Source organism: Myzus persicae, unplaced genomic scaffold (assembly GCF_001856785.1).
Source record: "Myzus persicae strain clone G006 unplaced genomic scaffold, MPER_G0061.0, whole genome shotgun sequence".
Classification (NCBI taxonomy): domain Eukaryota; kingdom Metazoa; phylum Arthropoda; class Insecta; order Hemiptera; family Aphididae; genus Myzus; species Myzus persicae.
Genome location: NW_019102823.1, coordinates 698,507 through 705,009, shown reverse-complemented (window position 1 = coordinate 705,009; position 6,503 = coordinate 698,507). Strand labels below are relative to the sequence as shown.

The 6,503-nt window shown below is 26.8% G+C and overlaps 1 long non-coding RNA gene across 1 annotated transcript; it reads left to right on the top strand.

Annotated features, from left to right (window-relative positions):
* Positions 1-3,615, top strand: LOC111033188. The gene is made up of 3 exons (XR_002604382.1): positions 1-170; positions 2,699-2,700; positions 3,605-3,615. It is a non-coding gene; the product is annotated as an uncharacterized LOC111033188 (long non-coding RNA).
* Positions 3,616-6,503: the final 2,888 nt, after the last annotated feature.

Here is a 6,503-nt window from a genome sequence, read left to right as displayed (position 1 = left end):
AAAAAAAAATTAAATGAACGCCCAATAAATGCGTTCATTTTTTGAATGAACGTGAACGTGAACACGTTCGTTTGAAAAAAACAGGAACGTGAACGCGAACGAGTTCCTTTTTTAAGTACTGAACGTGAACGTGAACGAGTTCATTTTTTTAGTGAACGTTCCGAACACTGGTATTATATAGAATTATAGACCGTCTTTAAAAGTGAATATTTTATATTGATTATGTAATATCTATAACTAGAAATTAGTTTTGTTTTTTGGAACATAGAGATAAATTAAAAAAAATCTGAGAATTTTATACATTTCATTTCTGTAATCAGTTATTATGTTATGAATTTATGATATTGTAACATGGGTAGTACATTAAATATTAATTTCAACTTTCAGGGCTCAGCTTTAATACATAGGTAGATATTATAATATATTAATATCATACAATTTTACTATTACTGATTATATACTATAAATAAAGTATAATACTACTGTACTACACCTATACTAACAATAAAATAATAATACAACCACAAAAAATATTTAATCTTTTTTGTAACACAACTATTGTTTCGGGTCCTCCTAATTTTTGCATTGCGGTCTCGGAAATTAAATACTTGTATGCGTCTCCTTCGCACTGGTGTGCATTAGCTTGTCTCCTTGTCGGTGACAAATAACAATAATTTTTATATTTTAGGTTCTCAGTTCCAAAAGAATAAGAAAAAACTTACATGAGTATTTCCTCTCCCGGATAAACGGCATTCCTGCCGATTGATCTCGATTTTCTTCGAAGAATTGTCTTTACCATTCCAAACTTTGATTAAAATTGAGATGAATAAAAGTAAAACTGAACAGAACTAAAAATGCGAGCACATATATAATGTTATATTATTGTACTTAGGTACTTTAAATGTTTATTTCTGGAAAAAATCTTAACAATTTAACACAAGGATTCTTATAAATTGATTTCACAGCAGCCTAAAAATACCAAAAATACATTTGTACATTTGTTAACTCCTATACATACTAAATTAAAATGTTGGCAAAATTGGATTTTTAAAGAGGAATAACAATTTGTGTTCCTTATTAAGGTGTAAAGTACTTAATACAAAACAATAATTAATTATCATTCGAGCACGCAATTTTGAAGGTGTATTATTATTTACTAAATACAATGAAATTAAAAAATAAACATATCACATATTAAGTATAAAGCTTATGGATTTATAATATAATATCATCTATCATATATCCTCTATGGGTCAACCTCAATCGTCGTCATTCATTGAAGACGATTAACAATTCTAATAATTTAATTGAACAAAAAAAAAATAAGCCAAAGAGAAACGGATAAGACGTTAAACAGTTCATTAGTACTTATATTAGTACGAATGTTTATGCAAACAATTTTTATGTACCATAATATTTTCGAAATATTGTCACTGTTTCTGAGCTATTTATAAATATAAGAAAAATTCGAGTTTTATTATTTTTTTAAAAATGTTTGTCGATCTTAGCTCTATCAAAAAACTTGAAAATGTAATACAACGTTCCTCATAAGTTGTTGTTAACGGTAATTTAAAAAAAAATTGATCATAAATCCACAGTCATTTTTTATGAGCTTCTGAAGGTAAATTTTTGACAAAGTTCATCAAAATTATGAAAATTGACAGAGTATATGATTCTTCTTAAATTTTCCTACGTTTAATAAAAATAAAGTTTACTAAGTAAGGATTGAAAATTTAAAACAAGGTTCCACGTAAGTAGTTCATTCTGTGAGCAAAAAATCTAAAATGATACAAACATAGTTTTTTGTATAGTTTTTTTAAGTTCAAATTTGGACTAAATTACAGATTAAATAACCAAGAATAATGATTTAAGTTATTTAGTTGTAATTTAAAAATATTATTCGGGGGTACTTGAAATTTTTCAAGTATATCATCATTATATATAAATAAGATAATATGCAAATAATATTAATTCAACCTACCAGCTACAATAATAATAACAATATAAATATAATATTAAATATCCTAGTCCGACAAACCGGCTTCGTTCAGAATCTTTTTTCGTATGCAATGATATTTTATAAAAAACTAACACCATTTAATACAGTGACCGCCTTGTAACCTACTGTACAGTTGAGTTTCACCCATTTACCCGCCTTTTTCTTTTAAATGTACAGAGAAAAACAATCTGTATTCTATAATATTATTTTTTGTATTCTTCGCAGTCTTGTTTATAAGTTATGTTTATTAAATTGTCTGTGTTTTAGTTTTAATATTAATTTTCATTGTAATATACGATCAACGTAATTTTTGTTTTATTTATTATTGTTAACAACTCAAAAGTAAATTGTTTATATTGATCAAATATACATTCATAAAAACAAATATTTGGCACGGGTAACACGGAGAGGGACAGCTAGTCATTAGTATTATATACATATTACTTATGTCTATGAATTAATGATATAAAGCCATAGGTAAAGGTCTAAATATATTGTATATGTATATGAAAATATGGGAAATTATGGGAAGGAGGAGAGCTTGTGTCACTTTTATCTTTCACTTAAGTTCATCAAAAGAGGTAGGTATTTACATTTTCAAGAACTAAAGTAGTTACCTACATTGTTATAGCAGTGATAAAAAAAAAATGTAATCACTAATTAAAACATTAATCGTGTTGCTTATGTGCAAATATTTAGAAGTTAATTAAACAAAATTGTATTACTAATTTTTCTTTTCTTATAGTAGCTATAAAAAAAAAATATTTTAGTAGAATTTTAAATAATTATTCATTTATTAAAAGTAGTTATTTAGTACCAATTTCATTCAATACGTTAAAAAATATTATTCACAAAATTACAACACAGCAGTGTGCAGTTGTGGTTAGTGCGCATTAGATGAGGTTAAGTGGACAAATTTTAAAACGTTATTAAGTATACGAATACGGTACACCTACTATAATGACATAATGTACAATATACTACTCACACATGTTATTATTTATTATTACTTTGAAACACATTATTTATGCTTAGAGGGATAATGATTACTCGGGTTTATGTATATGAAAAGGGTGAACAAAGATACGTATAATGGTCTGCAGGTAGGTCGGGGGTATTAAAATGTAACAAAATCAAAGTTATTTCATTTTAATGCACAAAACGTCAGTCGTTAACAAGGAATAAATACATTTCGTGAAAACATCTCGTTGTTTATATTAATGTTCAAAAAAAGTTTCGATCGCGATGGAACTGTCATTCGCTGTTCAGATTTAGTCGTTAAATGCACGTACTCTACATATTATATAGTATATAATAGTTAAAGTATATAATTTAATATAATTTATTATTATATACAAAATGCAACGTCAATATTTTTAAATTTAATTGGTATTCTTCATATATTGAGTTATTGCCTAAGCTATATGCCTATATGTATGGTTTTAATAAGAAGAGTAAGTTAAACTTTTTTTTATAATATATTTATTTTATGCATGAAATTCCTATAAAAAATTTGTAATATGAAGTTGTAATTTTGAAAACATACATTAATTTATACTTTATAGTTTATACCTACATTTATTATAAAAGCTTGTAATATATGAGATAATGTAATAATATAATACTGTCGTCTATTATGATATTCTAATTTCTAATTGTTTGTATGACAAAATCGGCTTCGATAATTTCTACTCATAAATACACGAGCTGTTGGTAATTTTTTCCGAAAACATAATCATCAAATTTCGTTTAGACATATACATATAAATACTATGCATTTTTCTAGTTACGGGCCTAGGAATTAGGATATACATAACACATCAAGATGGGCATGTAGACTATTGAATTTACTTTATCATACATATGTATTTGTCTAACAGTTTTAAATTAAAAATTTAATATTTATTCGATCGTTGAGGGCCATAAATTATAAATGAGATGAACATCACAGTGTTTAAAACTTTAAAGTTAACATTTCTAAAAAAAGTAGCTTTTTAGTTTTGCACAGTGTAAACACAAACCTAGTTACCTAGTTTATGTTTACCTAATAGTCTTAATAATATTCACTATACATAATAATTGTTAAATGTTTTGTATTTAAAAGATCATCTTTTCGATCCAAAAGTTTAGGTGGAGTACATATTACAGATAGTTCTTCAGTCTTCTGAAAAGTACAACTATCTTTACATAACTTTGTTTGTTTGCTGCAAAAATTATATTATCATGAAAACGGCTGTAATTATTGTGGCGTCTATATTTGGTATATATAGCCTTTTTTGATTCTTGTCATTTATATTACATTATTACATACTATATAGCAAGGGTGGCCAAAGAGAAGAGACTCGCGAGCCACCCAATATATTAATAAATGTGGATGAGCCAAAATGGAAAAAAGGTCATATATATATGTATATATAATTATTATATAATATATATATATTTATATATTTGTATGTACAATATATATGATTATTGTAAATAAGATAAGGTACCGAATTTATAAAATGTTCAAACAAAATAAACACGCAACAAATAAGAAAATAATTAATAATTAAAAATTATATCAAGAACACTATATTTTTGCAAAATTTTTTTCTACACATTGTAATTTAATAAAATATTATACTTTTTCAAATACATAAATTCATATTAAAAATTTTACGATAAAATGCGAGCCTTAAATGTCTGTAAAAAGAGCCGCATACGGCTCGCGAGCCACAGTTTGGCCACCCCTGCTTTATAGGTACCTATATAATAATAATAATAATAATAATAATAATAACAATAATATTTTTGAGCTCCTTAGGTCATTTTATACCAAAGTGTATTATTATAAATGTGTTGTACCTGTTGCCCGGCGACACATTAAAATGTAATACATATAACTTTCGTGTTACTGATCATGAATGCAAAATGATAATATTGCCGAAGTGCGTCATTATATTATTTTATGTATAATATATAAAGCGCATTGTATTTAAATATATTGTACCCGTTCTCGCGGTCGGTATTGTGTCGAACGTATTTTTTATTTAAACTGAAAATTTCCGTCGAGTGTTAGAGTAGAATTATATTAAAATGATTGTTCGAACGTAATCCGACTTAAGTATTTTTGAAAAGATTATTCACGTTACCCACACGCACACGTACAATATGTGCGTATAATAGTACATTGTGCAGGGCGATTCGCATCAGGAATGCTTACCCACATTTTTGACTTTAACAATGTATTTATATTTTAAATTTAATTTTTGGAACTTAGAATTTTACTTAAATTAACCATACCTATTTTAAAAAAATTACTTACATTTTGTTATCTCTTATAAATAGTGTCATTTGCATACAAACTTTCTTTATTCAAATTTAAACCAACTTTTTTATTGTTATTTATATAGATGAAAAATGTTAAAATCAAAATTTAAACTTCTAGCATCCACATTATTAAACTTTATGTTCTACGGTCAATAGTCGATGATAATAGGTTTTAAGATATGGGGTCTAAAATAGTTTGAACATTATTGTAATTAATATAGGTATCAAATTGTTATAGCTGTAAGCCTGTAAATAGTCATACATTTTATAATTTGTGGTCAGAGTGAAAACTATTAGAGTATAACAGGTAGGTACTAGACCATAGGTTCTTAACCAGGGGTCCGTAGATGGTTATTCGGGGGTCCACAAACCACGGGTCGGTTGAGAGTTTTTTTAAATAACCCAAAAATAAATTTGTTTGAAATTAATTCATAATATTATTTGATGAACCTTTAAAGTAAAAACTGTACATTTATGATATATAATAGTAAAGATAAGTAAGTATATCAGTTCACAGACGAGCAATGATTTCCATAGCGTCCAAAAAAATAAACGCATTTGTAAATAAAATTTTTCTTCGGAAAAGAAGACTTCAATCGGACAATTCAGCAGACTTTCCAACACGAGCTTTCAAAAAATAATATTGCTTTATCCAGCTGCATAAAACAGAAATTTGTGCAAATCTTGATGTGCTTGAAAATGTATTTGGCAATTATTTGGATTTTACATACTCGAAAGCAGAATTACGGTTACTCACAGTTCTTTTCTAGTAGAGCTAAATGCAATATTAATGATTCAGATCTTGTGAAATATGAATTAATTGATTCGAGATCAAAAGAAATAGTACACCCCGGTTTTCAAACAAAAAATGTAATCGAATTTTGGAGTTCGTTAGGTTAGGTTAGGTTAGGTTATCCGCGAGCTCTAATTATATTCGCTACTACATATAGTTCTGTGAGTCTAGGTTTTCTACAATGGTCACAATTAAAACTAACACAAGACATCGATTGGTCATTAAGAACGATATGTGAATTGCTCAGTCCAATACGGTCCCAAATTTCAAGGCAATATTGCAATAAAAAAACAGCAAATGTCACATTAACAATTGTTTTCAACTATTATAAAAAATGATTAATCACAATAATATAATGTTAGGTTAGGAAGTTAGAAGTTAGAATAGTTTAGAAGTGTT